We start from the raw sequence: 14,964 nt of genomic DNA, 5'->3' as shown, positions 1-14,964 counted from the left end.
ACCCAACATTCTTTTCAGTTTCATAATGTGCTAAAAATGTGCTTTTTTTATGAACCAATTCCTCTGAAACAATTTTTTCATTGCTTCTTTTACATCTTTGTTCCTCAAACTGTAGATGATGGGATTCAGCATGGGAATCACAATGGTGTAGAATACAGACACTATCATGTCATGGTCCAAAGCATAGCTGGAATTTGGCCTCGCATACATGAAGAGGATTGTTCCGTGGTAAATGGATAATCCCATTAGGTGAGAGCCACAAGTGGAAAACACTTTTTGCCTCCCTTCAGCAGACCTCATCTTCAGAATGACCATAAAAATGGAACCATAAGAGAACAATACAATCAGGATATTGCATAACTCAAGAACCCACCAAGTAGAAGAGCAGAAGCTGGTTGATGTGAGTGTCAGAGCAGGAGATAGCAAGGAGTGGAGGGATATCACAAAAGACGTGTCTAATTTCATTGGATGCACAGAAGGAGAGGCTAAAAGTTGCTACTGTGTGTAAAGTAGCATGTGAAATACCACAAACATAAGAAGCAATGATGAGTGACACATAGACCCTGGGTGACATGTTAACTGAATAGAGAAGTGGGCTGTAGATTGCTACATAGCGATCATGTGCCATTGCCGCCAAAAGAAATGATTCTGTGGTCCCAAAAGTGACAAAGAGCAGCATCTGTGTTGCACATGCAGTAAATGAAATGACTTTATTCTCTGCCAGGAAATTGGCTAACATTTTTGGGGTGACAACTGAAGAACAGCAGGCATCTAAGAAAGATAACACACTCAGAAAATAGTACATGGGGTTGTGGAGACGAGAATCTACCACGACTAGTAAAACCAGTCCCAAATTTGCCACCACGGTGAAAATATAGATTGCTAGAAATAGTACAAAGAGAAAGACTTGCAGCTCAAAATCATTCGTGAAGCCCAGCAATATAAACATGGTGACTTCAGTGACGTTCTTCACCTGAATCCTGTAGGAATCCAGTCCTGATGATGACACTGACATTTCAGTTGATACTGGAAAGTCATAAATGGCAATATCCTGATATCCTGTGAACACAGAGTGGACTCAATTACATTCTCATCTTTTTTTCCTTTAGAATGGGGTAATAACATACTAGGCAGCAATGGGTTGTTTTTGTTAACTGCTTTTGAATTGGCTTCCAACTGAATTGGACTGAACCTTGCTTCCTGAAAGTGAAGAGGACTTGAAGCACTTACTGGTGATCAAGGACCACAGCCTTCAGTATGGATTACACCTCAACTTAAGAAAAACAAAAATCCTCCCGACTGGACCAATAAGCAACATCATGATAAAGGGAGAAAAGATTGAAGTTGTCAAAGTGGTTTGTAGACTGCTGCATTGCAATCCTATGCCGTTGCCACCAAGAGAAATGCACAAAGGGATCAGAGCATTGTGATGTACAGAGTTTTCGTCGGCTCATTTTCAGCAGTTGATCACCAGGCCTTACTTCCTAGGTCGCTCCTCTAGAAGGGTGATAGGCAGTGACAACGTAGTTGGGCTCATGTGGATACAATTTCCTGGATAAATGTAAGAAAGAAACAGTTTCATTCCTTAGTTAAACTTGTCATGTTAAAAGAAACAAACAAAAAACTTGCCAATTTATGTGGGTCTCAAAACTATAAGATTTTATAGTTTTGAGACCCACATAAATTAGACCAATGAATAGAGACATTTCAAAATCCAGAAACAATAGGATTGAAAGTACACACTGATACACTAGTCCAGAATTTACTGCAGTGTGCATGAGCACCTTTCCTTAATGTCCTCGATTGTCAAATGAGAACAGCGCTAACCACATATAAGACTGAATTGAATTTAAATGAGGAAAACTATGTGAAAATGATTTAATTTTAAAATATTCTCAATTGACTAGAGAATAGGTTAATTTAGACTTACATTTCAAGTTGTCTTAGAAGGCAGCCTTCAGTAGACCAATCATTTTATGTGCTCTTTTCTCTTAATTATTCCATTCCATTGACATTTCTAGAACAGTGGTGAGCAGGGTATCAGGTAGTATTCTGGAGATAAATGCACCTTGTATGCAGAGAAAAACAGGATATTGATTCTTTTTTAAAAAAAAAAATATATTTTTAAGTTGTCCTTTTTAACTTTTCAGCTTATTATATCATTATTACTGTTTTTCAATGCTTACCTTAATGACTATTTTAAGATGTTCTCTATTCATAAGAAGCCCTGTTGGGTAGTGGTTAAGTGCTTGTCTGCTAACCTAAAGGTCAGCGGTTCAAATCTATCAACCACTCCTAAGAAGAAGGATGTGACGGGCTGCTTCTGCAAATATTACAGCCTACTCTGTCCTATAGGGTCATTATAGCGTCACTATGAGTTGGAATCAACTCAACTGCAATGCATTTGGTATTTGTTTTTTTTTCTCTGTTTGTATGCTCATTGGCCCTGCAAGTCCTTGGGTGGATTGGAGATACATATTCCTGCCCAAAGAAACCATTTAATATGTTATTGTTGCTTATGGAGTCCTGGAATAAGTATGAAATAAATGTCACCCTAAATTACTAATGAAGATGTTTATTACAAGTTTTCCTAAAAGAATAAAACCACTGTTTTGCCACAAAGTAGTATTTGGTTATTTTTTATTTATCTGTTTCCTCTATGCCATGAAACCATTCCTCATTTAGTGGAGTACGGATAAAGAAAAGTACATAAACAAACAACAACAATAACAACAAGAAAAAGTAGAAGAAAATGTCCAAGAGGCACCTGTGTATCACTTGAAAGCCTCACTGCTAAAACACAACTAAACACTGAATTCACCTTATTTAGGAGTGAGATTTCAGGACTTTCATTTTTTCTTCATTGTGTCATAGACTGATGTGTTTTATCCCTTAGGTGTTTGGCATCTGCATTTTCCAGAATTTAAGGGAGTGAAAATGACCATCCATCTGTCACTTGGCCTTACTTTGGTGGCTTCTTTGTTGCTACAATGCTGGAAGCTGTGCCACAAGTATTTCAAATACCAACAGGATCACCTTTGGAGGATAGGTTTGAGAGGAGCTTCCAGACTAAGACAGGCTAGGAGGAAAGGTCCAGAGATCTACTTACAAAAATTAGCTAATGAAAACCCTATGGACCCTAACAGAATATTGTCCAATACAGTGCTAAAGATAAGCCATCAAGTTTGGACCAAACCAAACCAAACATGTTACCCTCTAGTGGATTCCAACTCATAACGACTTCATTGGACAGAGCAGAACTGCCCCACAGCTTTCCAAGGCTATAAAACCCTGGTGATGTAGTGGTTAAGTGCTAAGGCTGCTAACAAAAGGGTCAGCAGTTCAAATCTGCCAGGTGCTCCTTGGAAACTCTATGGGGCAGTTCTACTCTGCCCTATAGGGTTGCTATGAGTCGGTATTGACTCGATGGCACTGGGTTTGGTTTTGGTCTAATCCTTATGGAAGCCGACTGCCCCACCTGTCTCTGGCAGAGCAGCTGGTGAGTTCAAACTGATGACCTTTTGCTTAGCAGCTCAGCACATAACCTTTGCTCTGTGGGAACTCTCCAGGGTTGGAAGGCACTCAAAAAACACGTTGGCCACAGCAGTGGACTGGACCATACAAACAGTCATGAAGCCAGTGCAGGACCAGACAAGATTTTGTAATTTTGAAAATGGAGTTGCCATTAATTGGAACTGATTTGAGGGCAACTAATAATAACAATGAGACATGAAAAATCTGTCACACGTAGAGTGGAACTTCACTCAGTGTTCTACAAATGATTTATATTCATCCTATGCCACTTGCTACAGTTTTATCTTATTCAGATGTCATTTTAAAAGAAAAGAACAAGCTAATCTGGAAGGAGAGGAAAGTACATGTCTTTGTTTTCCCTAAAATGTTCTCACAGATCCATGTGGGAGATTTTTCCAATACCTAGAGTAAGTAGCTTCCTAAATGTTGAGATACAGAGCAAAAAATGGTGATTTGAGCTTTAAAGAACTCTAGTATAAAAAAATAATTAAATTAAATTGCTAGTTCTGTGTAAATTCAGGTAATTTGTGTATAACTCTTGGGAATACCCACACAAATACCTTATTAGAATAACTTCTAATTGTATTTTAATAATTACATTAATAAGATAATTGAAAAAGGCACCATATAATTAATATTTGTCAAATAATAAAATATGCATTAATGTATTCTTTGGAATTCACAAAAATTTCATTTCTGTTAAGAAAATCCTCCATCCTCTTTCTTTCTCTTTTTGTCTATCTCTCTCTTTCCCTTCCTCTCTTCTCTCTTTACCTTTCAAGAGCTCGTGGAAGACAGACAAAATATTTACTGAAGAGAGTCAGAAACAAAACAGGAATGAGGTAGATGGGAAGAAGCACAGTAAAAGGAAATAAAAACTTGCACTGAAAGTTTGAATAATGGACAAATGATTCACCTACTAAAGGAATCCATTACAAAATCTGTTAGAAAACATGACTAACATACACAGGAGAAACGTCAGCTAGGTTGCAATTCTAACGGTCCCTTCACACACGAGCCTGAGATAAAACAGCAGTGGTAGAAGGTTAAGAACATTATATTTGGACTTGAAAAACCTCTATTAAAATCTCAGAAATAGCACCTAATGGCAGTGTGAGCTTGGAGAAGTAATGCCATCCTCTGTACCAAAAAATAGGTAGGATTGACAAAATATTTCAGACACATCTTGTTCAACTACATGGACAAGGTATTCATGCAGAGTGTTTATGTGAGACATTAAAATATTTTATTAAATAAAATTTTTGAATATATGTGAAAAATGCACACAGTTTAAATATAACTTCTAAATTTTAGTTATAAAAACACAATGGAGTTACAAAATCACCTTTTTATCAAAACATTGAGCAATGACTGAACCCCAAACCAGAAGCTAAAGTATTTGCCTTATTCATGTTCTTTATATAACGCACACATATGCACCCTCAACACACACACACACAAAGTTGTCATTGAGTTGATTCCAACTCACACCAACCATATAGGACAGAGCAAAGCTGCCACATAGAGTTTCCTAGGCTGTAATCTTTACTGAAGCAGACTGCTTCATCTTTCCCCCATGGGGCAACTGGCGGGTTCAAACAACCAACCTTTTCGTTAGCAGTCAAGCGCTTAACCGCTGCAACACCAGGGATCTTTTATGACACTAAATGTGTATTAAAATACCATTTTGTTGGAATTGTACTCAATGAACCCTAAGATCCTAATGCTGTAAAGGATCATGAAAAAGTGTATGCTGCCTTTGGGTTTGTCACTGAAATTTTAGTGTGTTTTGCTTAAATTCTCCTGATACTCTTGCTGATATAATTTTCTGGCACCCTTGATGGCTCTGATATTTCCTATAGAGCAAGAATATCAGTTAAGAAAGAAATGATATTTTATACCATATCAGCTTCTATTAGAGCAATTCTCTGCTTTGATCCAGGGAACTGGAAACTCGGCAGAGGAAAAAGTATGGGCTTTAGCTACTGCTTCCAAGTGTCTTCAAACAGGCACTTCTGTTAACAAAGCTTAAAGGAAATGAAAACTGGTGGTGTGTACAACTGGTTGATTTCACATTAACAGGAGATAGAGACTAGAAAGACAAAATCAAATACCCTGAAATATTTAACAAAACATGAACCCTCTAGAAGAGTAAAATAAAATTAATTCCTCAATTCTTATACACTTAGAAAATGTAAATTATGACATGTGAATGAGAACAATACCTCAAAGACTAAGGTTGAGAAAAAAGCTATGACACCAGCAACCACATATTAATAAGTGAATCGAAACCTAAAAAAATAAAAGGCAAAAAACCTGCAGCTGCTGTCGAGTCGATTCTGACTCATAGGCAATATATAGGACAGAGTAAAACGGTCCCATTGTGTTTCCAGGAGAATCTGGTGGTTTCAAACTGCTCCCCTTTTGGTTAGCAGCCAAACTCTTAACCACTCTGCTACCAGGGCTCCAAACAGACCCTAGGGGTTTGGAATTTTGTGTACATTATCATACGTAATCTACAGAGCAAATTTATAACTATCTAATTTAGTGTCCTTTTACAGATGAGAGAATTGAGGCCACCTAGACTTTTTTTAGACATATACATTAAGCAAAGTCAAGCAGATAGTTACTAGTAGAGCGAGAATTCAGGCTCACATTTCTCTGATTCCATAATCTAAAGTATTTCCATTGACCATTTTGCAATTCCATTATATCATGCCATAATTCTGAAACCAACGTTCCCTAGAAAAATGAAAAATAATATCTTCGCATATTTAATTTCCTTTTTTTATATTCATCCAGTTTAAACAGACCATGAAATTAAAAAAAAAAAAGTCTATAATGGCTTTGGTAGTAAAATAAAATTAAAATTAATTTATATTTCTACAAGAGAAAGCAATTATGATCCTAAAATAGTATATGCTCAAATGCAGTTTGAAATCTCATTCGCTCTTCATTTAATAATTTTCTTGATTTTTAAATATAGCTTTATAACTGTACTGTTCCTATTCTGATCCTCATCCATCAAGAAAATTAAAACAAATTTCTGATTTACACATCTACTGATGTAAATACGTAAGGAGTCATTTCTGCTTTCTTTGCTATGTTCCCGGGAAGATGTATGATACAATTTCTAATACAAGATTGAATTAACTAGAATCACCTATTTCAGATTTAGATTTTAAGTCATATACTCTAGTGTGAGATTCAAGATTTTCTCTTCTAAAATATTTTGCAAGTGATGAAAAGCTTTTCCTCTTACCTGTGGAACTGAACTGTTCACTCAAAGTTCACTATGACTATTACGTGTATGGATTTTTATACAAGCTTTTTAATGACTTCTTGTAGGCCATAGGGAATTCCCAAGGAGAAAACACATTAACTCTCTTCTAGAAGAGAGAGCAACAAGGTTTTTTTGTTTGTTTGTTTTGTTTTGTTTTTTCCTTTCAGTGAACAAGCGAATGGTTCTGGCACAATAAACTACATGATAAAAATAATAAAATGAATCATGTTGGCCCCTTAAAAAAAGGTCCCTCAATTGAAAAGCTTATAACATAAGATTGAAAATCTAATGTTACAGAACATAGCTCTTGCTCTGATGCTAATTAACTACTGATATTGGGTTAAAAAATCAAATTCCCTAAAATCCAGTTTCTTTTTTCTAGTAGTATAACCTGTTTAACATTCTGTAAATATATATAGAGAGAGATAATATGAAGTAATAACATGTTAACCCCAAAAATAGAATTTATAATAGTTCAATAAAAATAATTATAGTCCTCATCTTAGTTATAAGGTGCTAGGCATCAAGTGGATATGAGGGATAGATGTAAGCCCATTGAGAGTTTAGGGCAGGAGAGATGGGACAATATATAGACAACTCTATTGTTCTATGGGACAGAACACTAGAATATTAGAAGTATAGCAGAGTTAAAGGTCAAACTTTTAGTTGTATAGGGTCTTTTCCTGTCTTGAGAATTATTTATACAAATTTAAAGAGATATACCTAAGAAATTTAGGAATATACTTAACATGTTCCTAAGGAATTCTTGGAAACATTATAAAAAACATATGGTTGTCTAGGCTCCATAGGAAAAGATGCTAAGTAGATAGTAAATGTTGGTCATGGAATCTGAGTTGAAAGAAAGAGGGGCAAAAAGGAAAGAAGGAAGGTAGGAAGACAGAAAGGAAGGAAGGGAGGTACACTGCTACTGGGAGGCGCCCAGTTGGGATCAATCAATGTATTAACTAAATGCAATCCCAAATTGACTTATAAATATAATGTAATTTTAATTAAAATCAAATATTTTTGTAGATCTTAACCAACTTATTCCACAATTTATACAGAAAAAGCAAAAGAACTAAAATAACAAAAATAATTTCAAAAAAGGAGAATAGCATTTGAAGATTTACCTAATCTAATTTTAGGACTTACCTTAAGCCAAAATAATCAAGACAGTGTGGTATTGGTTAAGAAATAGTGGCCTACATCAACGAAACAGAACACACATATATGGCCAACAGGTTTTTGACAAAGATGCTGAAGAAAATCCATGGAGAAAGGGTATGCTTTTAAAAAATGGTGCTGAAAGAACTGAACAGCCTTATACCACAAAAAAGGGAACTGGTTAATTCTTTCACCGTTTTAAAAATTTGCCTCAGTATGAACCCCTCCCCCCAAAACATGGACAAAGGACTTGATCAGACAATTCACCAAAGAGGATATTGAAATGGCCAACAGCACATGAAAATAATACCGTTAGCCATTAAAAAAAAAAGAGAAATGTAAATCAAAACCATAATGAAATATCACCTCACCCCCATTAGAATGGCAAAGATGAAAAAAATGTGGAATAAGTATTGACGTGGTTGTGGAGAATTTGAAACCTGCATTCATTGCTGTCGGGAATGTAAAATGGTGCAAAATTGTGTAAAGCAGTTTCAGGGTTCCTCAAAAAGTTGAACATAGAATTACCATATGACCAGTAATCCCAATCTTAGGTTTGCACCCAGAATAAGTGAAGGCAGGAATAAAAGCAGAAAATTGTACAGCAGTGCTGATTGCAGCACTTTTTATAACGCCCAAATGGTGGAAACAACGAAAATGTCCCTCAACAGATGAATAGAGAAACAAATGTGGTATATACACACAATAGAATATTATACAGCTGTACAAAGAAATGAAGCTATGATGCATCCAATATAGATGAACCTTGAAAACATTATGCTGAGTAAAATAAGTCAGCCACAAGAGGACAAATACTGGATGATCTCACTTATATAAAAAAGTAAATATATGGACACCAAAGATTATTAATGGTACCAGAAGTGAGAGGGAGGGAAAAAGGGGGAGTTTTTGTATGGGGGACATTGAGTTTATGTTAATGGTGGTGGAGTATTTTGGAAAAAACAGTAATGGTTGCACAATATGAAAAATGTAATCAATGACATTGAATTGAAAATGTGGAGGTTGTATGGGCAAGTGTTTTGGTGGGTATATTTTCTGCACACACACATACACACAAAAAGACCCCTTGCACTGTGGACTTCTGTCCTCCAAAACTGTAAGATAATATTATATTGTTTAAAAAAATCTTTAAAAAGGCCTTTTGTCACAGATGTGCCCAGCGCAATGCACTGTTGATTTCTTGACTGCTGCATCTGTGGGCAGTGACTATTGATACAAATAACCATGTGTATTAAATTTGGTACTAGTAGAGTGGGGTGCTGCTCTAACAGATAACTAAAATCTGGAAGTGGTTTTGAATCTGTGGATGGGTAGAGGATGAAAGACTTTTAAATTGCCTGATAGTAAAAGCCTGGGTTGCCTTGAAGAGACTGTTGGTGGAATTACAGACAGACATCAGAGACAATTCTGATGGGGACTCAGAAGAAAGTGAGGAGAGCTGTCACACTGGAGGTGCAACAGATGGCAAGAGGCAGCAGCAGAGAATAACAGCAGCAGAGAGATGGTAGCAGCAGAACCAGGAGACCAGCACGAGACAGGCCTGGAGCTGACCCATGGAGCAAGAACATTGAGTGTCTTCCAGCAGAAGTTACAGGCGGAGTGGGGTGCCTCCAGGCACTTATCGGTGGAGCTAAAGAGTTTTGGAACACTTGCCCCAGCAGGGCAGACTGGCAGCGAGGCCTAAGAAGTCAAAAACCAGGGAACCAGGATGAAGAAGTTGAAGAGACAAGAAACACAGGAAACAAGCACAGTTGCCATCCAGTGAGCCTGAAAGGCAGAACTGAAGCCCAGAGTAGATGGGCCTCCACCCAGAATCCCGAGAGTGCGGCCAATACCCAGAGTCTGGAGGGCAGGGTCATTGCCTAAATGTTCTCAGAAAATAGATGATTATTTTCAAGCCTTGACAACTAATGTAATGTGTTCTGTCGACTTCCTTGGTATGTATTATCCTTTCTTTTCCATTAATTTCTTCCATTTGTAATGGAAATATCTAGTTTCTGCCTGTTCCACCATTGTAGTTAGAAGCAGATAACTTGTATTCTAGATTTCACAGATGAAGAGGAAGTTTTGGATGTTGGACTTTGAATTTTAAGACTTTTGCTGTGATATGATGGGGGTGAATGTGTTTTACATGTGCAAGGGTACGAGCTTTGGGGAGCCAAATGGTGGAACGGACTGAATTATGTTCCCCAAAAATGTTTGCCAAATTGGCAAGGTTATGGGTACCAGTATTGGGTGACTGTCCATCATTTTGTCATCTGATGTGATTTTCCTTTGATCTCTAAGTCCTACCTCTATGTTGTCATGAGGCAGGATTATAAGCAGTTATGTTAGTGAGGCAGAATTCAATCCACAAGGTGAGGTTTTATCCTGAGTCAATCTCGTTTGAGATATAAAAGGGGGATGGACTTCCCAGAGATTTAGAATTGTTCTAGGCTCATTTTCATTTTGCACTATTTATTTATTTACATTTTCATCCAGTTCAAAATATATTGTATTTTCCTGTGTGATGTCCTCCTTGACTGATGGTTTATTTAGAAGTATGCTGTTTGCATAGCTATTTCTACCATCCAGCGCCAGATTATAAAATACATGTTTCTATTTATTTTTTCAATTACTGAGAGAGGAATGTGTAAATCTCCAATTACAATTCTATATTTGTATACTAATTTCAATTCTAATAATGTTTGCTTCATGCATTTTGAAATTTTATTTTAGACATATACACTTTTCAAATTGTTAAGTCTTATTGATGAATTCAGCTCTTTATCATGATGTAACTGATCCCTTTATCCCTTGTAATATTCCTCTGTTTGGTCTACTTCGCTAGTCTAACCAGAGTGATATCTACCTGGAATTTTAGTTCTCATCCTTGAAAATGGTATAAAACCTCAGAATCAGTATGTTGTTGTTGTTAGGTGCAATCGAGTCAGTTCCGACTCATAGTGACCCTATGCACAACAGAATGAAACACTGCCGGCTCCTGCGCCATCCTTACAATCGTTGTTATGCTTGAGCTCATTGTTGCTGCCACTGTGTCAATCCACCTTGTTGAGGGTTTTCCTCTTTTCTGCTGACCCTGTACTCTGCCAAGCATGATGTCCTTCTCCAGGGACTCATCCCTCCTGACAACATGTCCGAAGTATGTAAGACACAGTCTCGCCATCCTTGCTTCTAAGGAGCCTTCTGGCTGCACTTCTTCTAAGACAGATTTGTTCGTTCTTTTGGCAGTCCGTGGTATATTCAATATTCTTCGCCGACACCGCAATTCAAAGGCGTCAACTCTTCTTCGGTCTTCCTTATTCATTGTCCTGATTTCACACGCATATGATGCGATCAAAAATATCATAGCTTGGGTCAGGCACACCTTAGTCTTCAGGGTGACATCTTTGCTCTTCAACACTTTGAAGAGGTCCTTTGCAGCAGATTTGCCCAATGCAATGCGTCTTTTGATTTCTTGACTACTGCTTCCACTGCTGTTGATTGTGAATCCAAGTAAAATGAAATTCTTGACAACTTCAATCTTTTCAATCTCAGTATAGGTATGCCAAAATAAATAAAAAACCTTACTGCCTTGGAGATGATTCTGACGGATAGCTACCCTGTAGGACAGAGCAGAACTGTCCCATAGGGTTTCCAAGGCTCAAAACCTTTACAGAAGCAGGCTCTTGCATGTTTTTCCCGAAGAGCAGCTCTGGCTTCTAACCACTGAAGTTTCATTTAGCAGCCTGGTGCTTAGCCTCTGTGCCACATGGCTTCCTTTCAGTATAGGTATAATTGACCTAATTTACTCCACTTTTACAATCTTCTTTTAATATCTTCGGTTTAATGATCACTCAGGCTCATGACCTGCAGCTTCCACATGTTTCAACCAAACCAATCACTAGTTAAATCCTATGGAAACCACACCTCCAACACTCCTTGCATTCATTCCTTCATCATTGACTTAATGAAGGCCTTCAATACTTCATATGGTGTTGTCTAAAGGCCAAATAATGCAGTTGATAAATGAAAAAGATTGGCATGTTCTTTTATTCTACATACCAAAATGTCTAAAAGCGAGGCCTTTGTAGCCAGGAAGCTTAAATGAGAATATAGTTATCACTCTTAAGAACTATGTGGTTTTGAGCAAATTTATGTACCTCTGTTTCCTCAATAAGACATAATTGTAGAACCACTCACAGGAGAAGGTATGATGATTACATAACTTAATACGTAAAAGGCACTTATGTAATTGTTCAGTGCCTAATCAGCTGCGTATGAGCTCTAACCATTGCTATTAGCTATTACTCATTCATTGACTTACCATTCATTTAATAAATATCTATAGTATTGTGTTCCAAGTACCATGTTATGCCCTGAGGATCAGTAGTGAGGACAGATACAGTGACTGCCCTTATGCAATTTATAGTATCAGCATACTGTTAGATCTACATAAAACCAAACCCACTGCTGTCTAGTCAATTCCAACTCATAGCCACCCTATAGGACACAGTAATGTCACCTCATAGAGTTTCCATGGCTATAATCTTTGAGGAAGCTGACTACTACATCTTTTTCCTACCGACTGGTTGGTAGGCACAAACCTCAGACCTTTTGGTTAGCAGCTAAGGGCTTTAACCACTGCAGCACCAGGGTTCCTTAATACCTACATAGGAACTAAATATTCAAAACAATGAATATTAATTTCAATATTTATTTTATGTAATATTAACCAATGTGTTAACTTATATTAAATGAATAAATAAAAGGGGTCCATGGGGACAGGAAGGTCAAACAATTATTTCTTAATGGAAAGATGCTTGAGGTAATTTATAAAGAATAAAACTATTTAACTTGAGACTTAAATATACCATTTTTCCATGTTGACTTGAACAAATAAAAAATCATTGAAGACTGTTTTATCTCAAAATTTGGTTTCTACTTTATTAAGAGAAAAATAGGAGACAGTATGGGAATTTCCAAACAGGTTCATTTGACATGAATTCTTATCTAATTTGATGGCTGGATTATTAACCAAATATTTTTAGGCACAATTGGGTGCAACCTTATTCCTTCAGTTCATCTCTTCCTTTCCCATAAGATTATGTTGTTTCTTTTTTTTCACTTGGAAGACTGGTAACAAAGGAGACAACCTTGACTGAATCCTTTCCTTTACCGCTTTGAAACCCTGATTTGAATAATAGAAGCTTCAAATATGATCTATGAATGCTGCAAAAATTCTGAGTTTTGTAAAAGTCACCTATTTAGGAGTACTTTTGAAGCAGGCTATTCCTATCTTCTAGAGAGACCATCTGAATAGATCATAATCAGAAAGGATTTTTTGTTACTAGGGTTTCAAATCATATAATTTTTAAAGGATAAAATGCCTGTATTGTATCTGTGAAAATTAGTACTTTTTTAAAGGAATTTTGAGCATATATTTAAACCTCACTCTGATGTCAAATATCCCTTCTTCCAATAGAAATGTATTAGTTTTCTTTGCATATTTGATCAGAAGAGATTAGAAATTGAGGCTCTGAAACTTACTGGTGTGCTTTTCAAACTCATAATTAAGAACTGGCTTTTACAGGAACATTGTTTTGATTGCTAGTTTCTGATAATTTCGTTGTGGTTGGGTCACAAGATAACCACCACTGATAGGAAGAAAATAGGTTTTATTGAGCGAAACATACTTTTTACTCTTAAGGACTTGTAAAATAAACAAACATTGAAGTAAAAACAAATAATTCAGTAAGGAGTTAGCATAAGCAGGAGAGACTTGGGGTGATGTAGACCATTTTTTTCCTTCTCTGGGCCATATTCATTGGTGTAAAGTTTCATTCGTAATGACCAATGTAGAGTTTTTCTTCATAGTTAGAGAACAAAGGTAGAATTAGGAAATGAACTAGAATTATTAAAGGATTTCTGAATGGTGAAATAATTTTTCTGATTTTGGAGCAAACACATATAGTAGCCAATTGTAGCTTATTCTCTAAGCTTTATGTTTGTTTTTACTGAACCTTAAGTATACTCTCATTAAGTATACTCTCTGGTCTCTTAGTAGTTTCAGAAAGAGTCTGATAAATTTCTGTGATTGGACAATGGCAAAAAAAAAAAAAAACTAATAGTGGAATCAATGTTTGTGGTGTTCAGTGAAGCAGTGCAGAAGGCATATCCAGAGGCCGAGATGGATCTGAGTGTATGACAGCATAAGGGGCTAGTAATCTTTGGGAGGTCCATCACAGGGACTTCAGAATGGGAAATTAACTTCCAAATGTTTGCTGAAGACGTACTATAAACAATGTGAGAATATGTGAAGCTATAGAGTTCTCAGGACATCATCATTATAGTAAGAGAAAGAGGAAGTTAAATACTAATCATAGTAATATAACCTGTCACTGAATGTTTAATATGGGTACATTTGAATGTAATCCCATAAGTATGTATATGATACAACTTACCTGCACTTGTAAAGCTCTGCCTTGGAAGGTTGACTAATGCTTCATTTGGAAATATTCTAGGAGAAAAAAGTACTTTAAACTAAAAGCAAGGCACTTTCTTCTCCAGATTCAAATCTTAGAACTATGGACTGACACCCAACATTCTTTTCAGTATTACAATGCTAAAAATGTACTTTATTTATGAACCAATTTCTCTCAAACATTTTTTCATTGCATCTTTTACATCTTTGTTCCTCAAACTGTAGATAAAGGGATTCAGCATGGGAATCACAATGGTGTAGAATACAGACACTATCATGTCATGGTCCAAAGCATAGCTGGAACTTGGCCTCACATACACGAAGAGGATTGTTCCATGGTAAATTGACACTCCAGTTAGGTGAGAGCCACAGGTTTAAAATACTTTTCGCCTCCCTTCAGCAGAATGCACCTTCAGAATGACCATTAAAATGAAACCATAAGAGTTCAAGACAATCAGAATGGTGAATATTTCAACTGAACATACCGCGTAGAAGAGTA

General features: G+C 36.6%; 1 pseudogene; it reads right to left on the bottom strand.

The window, feature by feature from the left end:
- LOC100659303 (olfactory receptor 5T9-like) lies at positions 1–1,015 on the bottom strand (annotated as a pseudogene).
- Between the last annotated feature and the right edge of the window lie 13,949 nt (positions 1,016–14,964).

Source organism: Loxodonta africana, chromosome 7 (genome assembly GCF_030014295.1).
Source record: "Loxodonta africana isolate mLoxAfr1 chromosome 7, mLoxAfr1.hap2, whole genome shotgun sequence".
NCBI classification, from domain to species: domain Eukaryota; kingdom Metazoa; phylum Chordata; class Mammalia; order Proboscidea; family Elephantidae; genus Loxodonta; species Loxodonta africana.
Note: the sequence above shows the minus strand (reverse complement) of the source record. Positions and strands in the feature narration are given on the sequence as shown.